The sequence below is a fragment of the Calypte anna genome, chromosome W (assembly GCF_003957555.1).
Source record: "Calypte anna isolate BGI_N300 chromosome W, bCalAnn1_v1.p, whole genome shotgun sequence".
Taxonomy (NCBI): Eukaryota; Metazoa; Chordata; class Aves; order Apodiformes; family Trochilidae; genus Calypte; species Calypte anna.
Window position 1 is genome coordinate 11,976,384 of NC_044276.1, and position 11,615 is coordinate 11,987,998.

An 11,615-nucleotide genomic window follows, 5' to 3' on the forward strand; every position below is an offset into this window, starting at 1 on the left:
TGCCTACATTTCCCCCCTTTTTTTTTTTTTTTTTTTTTAGACGCATGGTGCCTCGTTGTCCGGGGCCGGTGGCACTGGTCTGGTCGGGGCAGGGCGTGTCCATTTGCTGGGCACCCAGAGAGGTCCAGAGTCTGTGGAGACACAACTGTACCCTCTCCCGGTGAACAGCAACGGCCTGGGCCCCATCCACTGTCCTGTTGTTGGTTCTTTGTAATAAATCTGGACTTCAGGCATGCTGATGATTTTCTGCGATGAATAATGCAGAAGTACGGGTGGCTCCTGAGAATCACGGCTCAGGCTCAGAAAATTTAGAGTAAAGAGTACCTTGCTGAGCCGCGTCTGGGGGTCCATGCTTTTGCTGTCTTTCTGTTTCTGCAAATATGTTTTCAGGGTGCGATTCGCTCTTTCTATGATCGCTTGCCCTGTAGATGAGTGGGGAATTCCAGTAACATGTTTTACTCCCCAGGTAGCAAAGAACTGTTGCAATTTTGCGCCCGTGTAGGCCGGCGCATTGTCTGTTTTTATTACCTGGGGGATCCCCATGACAGCAAAACAGTTGGTCAGGTGACGGACCACGTGTAGAGCCTTCTCTCCCGTTTGGGCTGTTGCCCAGAGCATGCCTGAAAAGGTGTCGATTGTGATATGTACATATTTTAGTCTTCCGAACTCCGGGACGTGGGTGACATCCATCTGCCAGATTCCCCGGCTTGCAGTCCGCGCGGGTTTACTCCCATTCCTAGAGTGGGGCCGAATTGGGCACATTGTGGGCAGGCTTTTGACGATGGCCTTTGCTTCTTCCCACGTAATGTTAAATGTGCGTTTCAATGCCCTGGCACTCTGGTGAAATAGGGAGTGGCTGTTTTGGGCCTTTGCGAACTGGGTGACTGGATGCTGTAGACCCACGCTCACTAAGGAGTCGGCCTTGGCATTCCCTTGTCCTAGGCCAGTGCTGTTTTATGGCTGCGAATGTGTAGTATGCAGCATGGCTGTTTCCTGATCTTAATGCACGCTGCAATGATAGAAAAGTTCCTGCAGCCTTTTATTTGGCACTGGCTTTAAGAGTGCATCCTCAATTCGATTGGCAACTCCGACTGCATATTGCGAGTCAGAGACGATGTTAATCGGGACTTGCTGCCAGTGCGTCAAGGCCCAAACTATAGCACGTAGTTCCAGTGTCTGTAGGTTATCTTCAGTGGTGCCTGGGATTAGATGCTGCTTCCACTGGCCTTTTTCTTGCCATACGCAGGCGGCCATGTGGGATCTTTTGCCAGCGTCTGTAAATACTGTTAGCCCAGGCACTGGACGCTCGGAGACAATTGGTCTCTCAAGCCACTGGAACCGGCTGATGAACTGTAATCGCTTATCTTTTGGGCTATCATGACGTACCTCGCCAGGATATCCTAGTAGGGCGAGCTGTAGGGGCTCGGAGTTCTGTAGTATCCAATCAAAGTCGGTGGCTTTGATGGGGATGTTGATCCACTCCGGTTCTTTGCCGTCTACATCCAGGCAGCGTTACGTCCCTTCCGAATGAGAGATGCTATTATCTCTGTTTTTTGCCATATGCCTTCTGGGCCGTATGGGGTGGGAATAGCCATTCTAAGATATAAGTAGAAGTAGACTCTGATCTTTTAGGGTCTTGGTTATAGGATACAACATAGCTTTGTTCCTCTGATTTTCTTTTTCCCGTGAGGTCCTGCATTAATAATGCGAAGGGGAACGAGGGATGATTACATACCCACACTCCGATGGGTGGGGCGGCGTCTCGCCGGTCTGCAAAGCCGTTTGTCAGCTTGTGGACGACTTGTTTCAGAGCGTTGGTATGCTCTTCAGTCCAGTCCACAAGTGCCCCTGGATTAGTACCCCGTAGCAAAGATAGGAAGGGATGGATATCCGTGTTTGGTAAGACCTATAATGGGTCTGACCCATTGCAGTTCGCCCACTAGTTTTTTGGGCATCATTCAGAGTTTTAAACTGAATGGACTACTTCTAATTTTTGCGGTCTTACCATTGCATCAGTTATTTTCCATCCCAAGTAGCTCCAAGGTGACTTCAGCTGGATTTTTTCTGGAGCCACAACCAGTCCTTTGGTCTTGAGCTGATCAGTCCAAGACCTGGCTGATGTTTTTCGGGGAATGGGGTCTGCTGACAAAATAGAATATCGTCCATATAATGATATATTATTGTACTCGGCATTGCCTGTCTTATTGGGGCGAGCGCCCATGCCACATATGACTGGCATATAGTAGGCGAGTTTCTCATTCCCTGAGGCAGGACTATCCACTCGTATCGCTTCGCTGGCTCGCTTTTGTTAACCGATGGGATAGTAAACGCGAAGCGAGCGGTGTCTTCACGGTTTAGGGGAATGTTAAAGAAACAGTCTTTTAAGTCGATGACCAGGAGGTGCCAATTTCTAGGCAGCATGGTCAGTAGGGGCAGCCCAGGTTGGAGGGCGCCCATTGGCCACATCTGGTCATTGATCTTTCTTAGGTCTTGTATAAGTCTCCATTTGCCTGACTTTTTCGGAACCACGAAGATGGGCGTGTTCCATGGGCTTACGGACGGCTGGATATGACCAGCGTTCAGTTGTTCTTTGACGAGACGGTTGGCAATTTGGAGCCGCTCTCGAGATAGGGGCCACTGCTCTACCCAGACCGGTGTATCTGATTTCCAATGTAGTCTGGGGGTATGCGGCATTGTAGCAGTGGCCCTTAGCAAAAATTTTGGTGGGGTTGGGCGGGTCCGGGAATGGATAGGACAGCTCCCAGCTGACTCATCACCTCCCTTCCAACCAACCCTCCTAATTGCCCTGGTAGGGGTAGGACATAGGGTCTCACGGTTACCATCTGTCCCTCCGGGAATTTTAGTTGTACCGGGTTGAGAGCTTGAAGGGGATTGGAACCTCCACCTATCCCCTGGACGGCATCGGAGGCAGACGTGAGCCTCCATTTTCGAGGCCACACATTTTGGTTAATAATGGTGACATCGGCTCCCGTGTCCATCATCATGGACAAGGTTTTTGTTTCCTTGCCGGTAGCCAGTTGCACCTTTATAATAGGCCTTGTCTGCATCTGTTGCGCTAGGGTCACCAAAGTGCATCCAGAGGAGCCAAAGGCCCGATTGCCTCGTGCCACTGGGGTGCTTTTTCCCAGGTCCATCTTTGGTAGCAGGACCAGTTGTGCTAGCCTGGTTCCTGCTTTGATTACCAGGGGAGGGTTTAAGGTAAAGCAGGTTATCATTATCTCCCCTGTGTAATCAGCGTCGATTACTCCTGGGAGCACAATAAGTCCTGCAATTCCCGTTGAGGAACGACCCATTAGCAGCGCCCCTACCTTACTATTTTCGTGAACAACTGGTCCATAGGTCCGTGTTGGTATCCGTGTGACCGCCGTATCTGTTAATGTTATGTCTAAGGCAGCGGATAAATCGTGCCCGAGGCTTCCCCGTGTGGCTGGGGCGGGGAGCCGGGATACACCGCTGGCCCGGCCATTTGTATCCTGGCGCGGGGGCCTCTCGCGCTGCTCCTTCCGTTTTTTTGAAACCAACAGGCTGCATCATTGTGGGTCGCCTGCTGGCATTGGTTGCACCACACAATTGCGGTGCAATTTCTTCTTGTATGACCCTTTGAGTGGCACCGAGAACAAAAGGTAGATTGTCTCGGGCGGTTCAGGCGGTTTTGAGGATTCGGGCGGTTTCTTCTATTGTTGCCGTTTAGTTTCTGGGCTACCGCCGCGAGGAGCTTGTGGGTGGGTTCTAACGCAGCGGCGAAAGCACCAGCCATCCCTTGGTGTTGTTGATGTAGGGACGCCCGGGCGGCAACGTCTAGCATGTCTGATACGGATGCTGTTTTCAGCAGGGTCGAAAACAGAGCTTTGGTTTTGGGATTTGCGTTTTCAAACGCTAATAACTTGAACATGGAGTCTCTCTGGTCGACTGTGAGGTCGGACTGACCGGAGACCGCTTGCCACAATCTATCAACAAAGTTTTGGTATGGCTCATTTGAGCCTTGTCGTACTGCGGTAAAGGATGGTTTCGGATGCGCGTCTGGTACCGCATAAAATGCTTGAATTGCCAGCCTCGCCGCGGCATGGTGAAGTTCCCGCGGGAAGCGTAGCTGTACGTCTACATCCGAAAATTGGCCGGCACCGACAAGCATGTCTGTTGTTATCCCGGCCAGTGGGTCGCCGGGGGCTCTGGCAAGGTTCACTTCTGCTGCCGCAAGGCGCTCCCACTCCCTTATCCATATAATCTGTTGGGAGGGGGACAGCAGATATTGTACTATTTTTCGGCAGTCGTAAGGGGTGTTAACCTCAGATGTAAATAGCCACTCGAGAACGGATCGGCCGTTCTCCGAGCGCACTCCTTGTTCTTTTATTATCTTGCGAGCCTGCTGTAAGGTTTTCCACGAATGCTGTTCAAATGCCGGCTGCCCACCGTTGTAAATTACTGGGCATGCTATCCTAGAGGGTTCCCACTCACCCTCCAGAATGGCATCTTTAATGATCCCGGACCAACGGCCCGGGCGACCAGTGCTAGTACCCTGGTCAATTGTACACCGCTTAAACGGTGTCGGTAATTCCTCATCCTCTTCATCCGAGAGGGTGGGCGGATTCCTGTAATGTTGGAACGCCGGGCGTTTTTCGGCGTCCCGCTTCTCCAATAAGGTGGCAACCTGATCTTGTAAAGTTGACACCTTTTTCTCCAGGATTGATATGGCCTCCGCCCGAGGGATGGCACTCTTTTGAGTTGCTTTTCGAGGGGCGGGGCCCGGTGATGGGGGCAGTTCGGTGTGGCTAGTGCTGCACTCCGCGGCCTCGTCATTCTTTGAATTTTTGGGTTCCAGCCCGATGTCCTGTAATAACTCCGCCACTGAGTGTGCGGGTTTTCCTGTCATGCCTTTGATTGCTACCTTGTTGCTATTTGTTAACCCCAGGCATACTTGGCGGGGTTGTGTCCCTCTGGACGATGTCGATGATGTAGATGCCTCTGGTTTGTTTCCGGGCGGGGGGGTCAGGGGGGTTATCACTGGAGCTGTCTCGGGTTCCTCCCCTTTAGAGATTGGCGCCGAGGGGGTCACGGTGGGTGCTGGTTCAGGGTTGTAGGCAGGGTTGTAGGGTGGGTTTGAAGAGGCTGCTGTAGGCAACTTCTCCTGTTGCCGTGGAAATGCGGCAACATCGAGTGCTTCTTCCATCTCAGCCTTTATAACTGCTAGGAGGTTGCACACCACTCTCCATATTTTATCATTTCCAGGGGCGTCATCATTGGCCTCCTTTATATGGAAGGTCGTCAGGAGGCTATATACCTCCTGATATAGGATCCATGCAGCCGCAGGACCTGGGTAGAAGACCTCCTGTCTTTCTACCTGTGCTGCGATGTGCTCTGCAGCGATGGCTTCAGTGGATTTGCTAAAGGCAGCACCCATCTTCTTGAACTCAGCAAAACTTATTGATGTACAATACTATAATCAAGAAAAGGGATTTTTCTTACCCTAGGTTCTCGAGTTGTCAGTTGAATCTAGGTGTTTTTTTTTTTCCATGAACTCGGACCAGAATGGGAGTCTATGCCCGCATTCTCCACCAGATGTTGCAGGAAGGAGAGTCTTGGCGATAATGCTAAGTCCGGTGTTATGGCGATGTTGCCACTGACGGTTAGGGATAGCTTAGCTAAGCCAGCCGAGTACCTACTCTCGGAGGCCCTTGCTCAGGAATGAGCGACCTGGTCTTGCTCAGCCTCACCCTTTATTGGCCCAATGATCTCGGGCATGCCCACTTGGGTCAGCCCTAATTGGGCACAGGTGGGCTGAGCATCAGCTGAGTGCAGGTACCTGTTGCCTACACTGGGCCTTTTGCAGTCCTGACACACAGCCAGGCTTCCTCAGCACCAGAGCCACCTGCACCTTCCTTTTCCCCACCTGCCATCACTGCCTCCTGCTTCCTGCTGCCCCAAACCCTGCAGGGGATGCTTTCTCAGGGCGGTCCCTCAGGGGGACCCAGGCACAGGGCAAGAAATTTTGGACTTGGACTCTGCCTTGGACTTTCTTGTTGAGAAAGAAGCTTCTGCAGCTTCCTCTCCTTGCCTGTTGAGCAAATGTCTTGGGCTCAGCATCAACACCCCAGAGGGCTCCTGACAGTTGTGAGCTGGGCTCCTGGGGTGGAGGGAGCTGCTGGCAAGTGGGCAGTGCTGCAGAGAGACAGCTCTTGGCTGGAACAGGTCCTCTGCAGAGCGCAGCAGGGCTGAGGGCCCTGCCAGGGTATCTGGGGGAGATGAGGAAGGCAGAGAGAGCTTCAAGGGGGGGAAGATGGAGGGGATGAGTGCCAGCTCAGTGGAGGAGAACCTTCCCAGCTTCTGACATGGTGAGTGTCTGGTGCAGGGCAGTGCAGCTGGTGCAGTTCCTGGAGGCATCTCCTAAAGCTGCAGAGCCAGAGCTGATGGGAGCTGTATAGGGGGGAAGGGGCTCGAGGTGTAAGGGGAATTGTGAAGAGGAGTGAGGGGGTGTGTGCAGGCAGGGGTGCCCAGGGCTGTCCTTCAGAGCAGGGTCCTGCAGCCCAGGGGCTGTGTGCTGGGGCAGGGACACTGCTGCCTGCTTGCCAGGGGCAGCTCTCAGCCTGCCCGGGGAGTTCCCTGGTGCTGGCAGAAGCTGTGGCTGGCAGGAGACAGGGAGCACGGGGCAGGGTCCTGGTGCTGGTGAGAGCGGGATGAATGACTCAGGGCAGCTCACATCTCCAGCTGATGCCCAGAATATTTCTGAGGGGACTTTTCAGGAGTCCCTTCAGGACAGGGCTTTCGTGCTCCAGTCTGGGCTCTCCTCAGGCTCTGCTTCCACTTGTCTCTGGCTCAGCTTAGGGGGATGGAAACTCAGATATGCAGAGGAGAGCAGGGCCTGAGACTCCTCTAGCATCACCTGGAGGAGGAATGGGAACCTCGGAACGTGCCTCCACCCCCCCCCCCCCCCAGCAGTTCAGCTCAGGCTCACCTTTCCATTGTTTTTAGGTGTTATGTGCCCTGTTCTTTAGCCCCTGCCCCCCCCCCCCCCCCCCCGATGGCTGCAGGGCAGAGCTGGGCACCCAGGGGCTGGGCTCTGTGAGCAGGGGCAGGAAGGGAGACGGGGCCAAAGAACTAGGTCGTGGCTGGGGCAGCTCCAGGCAGCAGATGTGCCCATGGCAAGGAGGTGTCCATCTTCCCTCTGCCCTTTGGAGCTCTGGGAAATGCCCTCTGTGAGGCTGGGGAGGAGTTGACCCTCCCTTCATCAGACCAGCTCCCCCTTCTCTGCATGCAGCCACAGGCAATCCTCTTGCCTTGCTCTGTTCTCCCCGAGTGCAGCAGAAATGCTGAGGGCTCGAGACATCCAAGAACATCCCACAGGAGAGATGGGGAGAGCTGAAATAAAAACCCAAACCTCCCTGAAACAGCCTTTTTCCACCCTGGGTCCTTTGTACTGGGAATGCAGATGCAGGCGACCCCTGTTGTTTAGCACTGCTTTCATGTGACAAACTTTACCACTAACAGCATCTCTTTCTTGGGTGTTCCTATTGAGCTGCAGTCTGCACTCCAGAAGGAAAGAGATGAGAGCAGAATAGTTGGAGAGACTACATGTCTCTACTGCTTTACCAAACTGACCCTTTTCCTCCAGATTTCCCTTAAAGGCCAGCAGATATCTCAGGCATATCTGCCTTTAAAATACTCATCATTATTTTTTGGGTAAGTAGAAGAGAAAAAATAAAATCTTTCCCTTCAGGTATGATCTGCAGGCTGGTACATTGGGGGTAAAAATTCTAAGATATTCGTGGATGTCTAGAGTGGATTTAAACTGAATTCCCCCCGTGTTCCTTTTTACCAATTTCTTTTGGGCAGGACTGAACCCTGCATAGCCAAGAGTGCAGCCCTTTCTCCATATGACCCCATCAGCCAGCACCAACCACAGCTCATGAATGGGACTTGCCAAAATTCTTCCTCTATGGAGCAAGATGCTTTGGGGATTTCTGTGAGCAACTAAATAGATCTGCCAAGAAAATTCTGACATTACTTATTTAAGATTTTCTTTCTCTGACAGTGCACTATGCCCAGAGGCATCAGATGCCCAACAGCAGCTCTATCAGCTCCTTGCATTTGCAGACAGGCGGGAACTACAGCTCTTGCACTTCTGGCTCTTCCTGGACATCTGCCTGGCTGCCATCCTGGGCAACGGCCTCATCATCACCACCATCGCCTGTGATCACCACCTCCACACCCCCATGTACTTCTTCCTCCTCAACCTCTCCCTCCTTGACCTGGGATCCATCTCTACCACTCTGCCCAAAGCCATGGCCAAATCCCTCTGGGACAACATGGACATCTCCTACAAGGGATTTGCTGCTCAGATCTTTTTTTTCGTCTTTTTTATTATAGGGGAGTTTTATCTTCTCACCGTCATGTCCTACGACCGCTACATGGCCATCTGCAAAACCCTGCACTACAGGACCCTTCTGGGCAGCAGAGCTTGTGTCCACATGGCAGCAACTGCCTGGGGCCCTGGATTTCTCACTGCTCTGCTGCACACAGCCAATACATTTTCCCTGCCCCTCTGCCAGGGCAATGCCTTGGACCAGTTCTTCTGTGAAATTCTCCAGATCCTCAACTCTCCTGCTCACACACCTACCTCAGGGAAATCTGGGTTGTTATTTTTGGTTGCTGTTTAGGATTTGGCTGTTTTATTTTTATAGTGTTGTCCTATGTGGAGATCTTCAGAGCTTTGCTGAGGATCCCCTCTGAGCAAGGACGGCACAAAGCTTTTTCCACATGCCTCCCTCACCTGGCCGTGCTCTCCATGTTTATCACCACGGTTATGTTTTCCTACCTGAAGCCCCCCTCCATCTCCTCTCCATCCCTGGACCTGGTGGTGTCATTTCTGTACTCGGTGGTTCCTCCAGCAGTGAACCCCCTCATCTACAGCATGAGGAACCAGGAGCTCAAGGGTACTGTGTGGAAACTGGTGACCCGATTGTTTTCATAAGTAATAAAATCCCATTTTCTTATGCATATCATTTACAATCTATCTCATATCATTCATAATGTGTCTCATCACAGACTCAGCCTGCCTTCAGGGACTTCTGATGATGGAGACTTTTGGCTCTTTTTTACATGTGATAATGGTGTGCAAAAAGGAATCTCATTGTTTGTATCATTTTCAGTTCTTTATCTTCCTTTGTGGTGTCAAAGAGGCTGCTGGAAAGGTTTTGTTTTAATAAGATCTTTGCTCTCTGTGCAATGAAAGAAATAAAGGATCCAGCAGTGACTTCTTTACCTGATGTTCTTTTACTGAGATTCCTCTGATGTTAGGGTTGGAATCAGCAACACCTGGAGTCTTCTGAGAAGGAGTTTAGAAAGCAAGGGGGTTCACTCATGACTCAAGGAGAGGCCTTTCCTCATTCTTTTCCCTGATCCCTGATCAGTCCAACCCTGTCTTTGCTCCATTTCCACTGTCCCTCTACAAATCATTGCCTCATATCCCTGTGTCAGCTACTCCAATTAAAACCCCTACATATCCTTTCCACATAGTAACAGAGCAATCCTTGACATCAGATCCTATTAAGTCACAACTTCTATATTAAAATCACCTCTTCCTGATATCTTTGTCACACGACAAAGTTCAGGATGGCTAGGTCAGAAGTCCATGTCTGTGTCAAAGAGATGTTAGATCATGGAACAGATCCTCCTGGAAGCCATATCAAAATTTATGGGGGAGAGGGAGGTGATCTGAGGCAGCCAAAATAGCTTCACAAAGGGAAAACTGAGCCTCACCAACCTCCTGGCCTTCTGCCATGGAGTAATTGCAGCAGTGGAGAAGGGAAGAGCTGCAGACATAATCTACCAAGACTTGATATGATACCCTACAACATTCTCTTTGCTGAATTAGAGAGAGATGTGTTTGATGGATGGACAGTTGGATGAGAAAGGAAATGGTCTGATGATTTCATGCAGACAGTTATGATCAGTGGCTCAGTGTCCAGGGGGATGCCATTAATAAAGGATGTCCCTTATGATTGTAAAGATGCCTTCTAAATAGGAGTGGATGTCCTCAGTACTAATTGACATCTTCATCAGTGACAGAGACTGTGGGATCAAGTGATTCCTCAGCAAGTTTGCAGATGACACCAAGCTCAGGGGCACAGTTGATTCACTTGAGGGTAGGGATGACAACCAGAGGGACCTGGACAGATTTCAGTAGTAGGTCTCTGCAAACCTCATGTACTTCATCAAGGCCAATTGCAAGGTCCTGCACCTGGGAGGAGGAAATCCCAACTGTCAGTAAATACTGGGAGATGAATGGATTGAGAGCAGCCCAACAGTAAAGGACTTGGGGATCTGACTGGGTCAAATCTTTTATGACAGGGTAACCCACCTAGCTGATCAAGGGAAGCACGTGGATGTAATATTTCTGGACATCAGGAAGGCTTTTGGTACTGTCTCTCATAGCATCCTCCTGGATAAAATGTCCATCATACAGCTGGACAACTGTGCTATGTGATGGGTGAGCAACTGGCTCACAGGTGGAGCACAAAGAGCGACAGTGAATGGGGGTCACATCAGGCTGGTGACCAGTCACTAGTGGGGTCCTTCAGTGTGGGAAAAAAGTCTGCGGAGGCTTAAGGATTCCATGTACACATCAATATGATCGTATGAAATCGTTTATTAACAATTTGCACTCACTTATATAGAGAAGCCTTGTTTACACAATCATATCATGCAGGTGGCTTTGTATTCCAATTACACATTCCATTCTCACGGAACCACTCTTCTCACATAATTATTTTCCTCTTCTGTTGCCAATTAAGTTCTCTCTTTCCCATTAGCTCCTTTTTAGAAAACCTCTAACTAGGCCTCAGTAACCATTAACCCAATGTAGCCTAAGCTGAAGTAAGTCAGGATTGCTCACAATCTGCATATTTCTGAACTGTTTCCCCAACACTTCAGGGCTCCATCCTTGGCCCAATCCTCTTCAACATCTTCATCAATGACTTGGGTGCAGGACTGGAAGGAATCTGAAGCAAGTTTGTGGATGAGAGACCTTGGCAAATTAGAGAGATGGGCAATCAGCAGGCACAGGAAGGACAAGTGCTGAACCACAAGTTCAGCAAGTGCTGAATCACCAACCATAAGGGTTGAATTCTGCACCTGGGATGGGGCAACCCTCGTGGCAAATACAGACTGGGGAACGAGTGGCTGGAGAGCAGAGATGAAGAGAGGGACCTGGGGGTCCTGGTTGATGGCAAACTGGACATGTGCCAGCAGTGTGTTCTGGCAGCCAGGAGGGACAACCGTGTCCTGGGGTGCATCAAGCACAGTGTCACCAGCCAGCCCAGGGAGGTGACTGTCCTGCTCTACTCTGCACTGGTACAGCCTCACTGTGAGTACTGTGTGAAGTTTTGGGCACCCCAGTATAGAAAAGACATCAAGGTGTTGGAGAGTGTCCAAAGGAGAGCAACAAGGATGGTGAAGGGTCTGGAAGGGATGACTTATGAGGAGCACCTGAGGTCACTTGGATTGTTCATTTGGGAGAAAAGGAGGCTGAGGGGAGACCCCGTTGCAGTCTATGGATGCTCACGAGGGGAAGAGATGGTGCTGGTTCTGATTTCTTCACT

At 50.9% G+C, this 11,615-nt stretch overlaps 1 pseudogene; it reads left to right on the forward strand.

Annotated features, from left to right (window-relative positions):
• Nucleotides 1-8,123: 8,123 nt before the first annotated feature.
• LOC115600096 lies at nucleotides 8,124-8,986 on the forward strand (annotated as a pseudogene).
• Nucleotides 8,987-11,615: the final 2,629 nt, after the last annotated feature.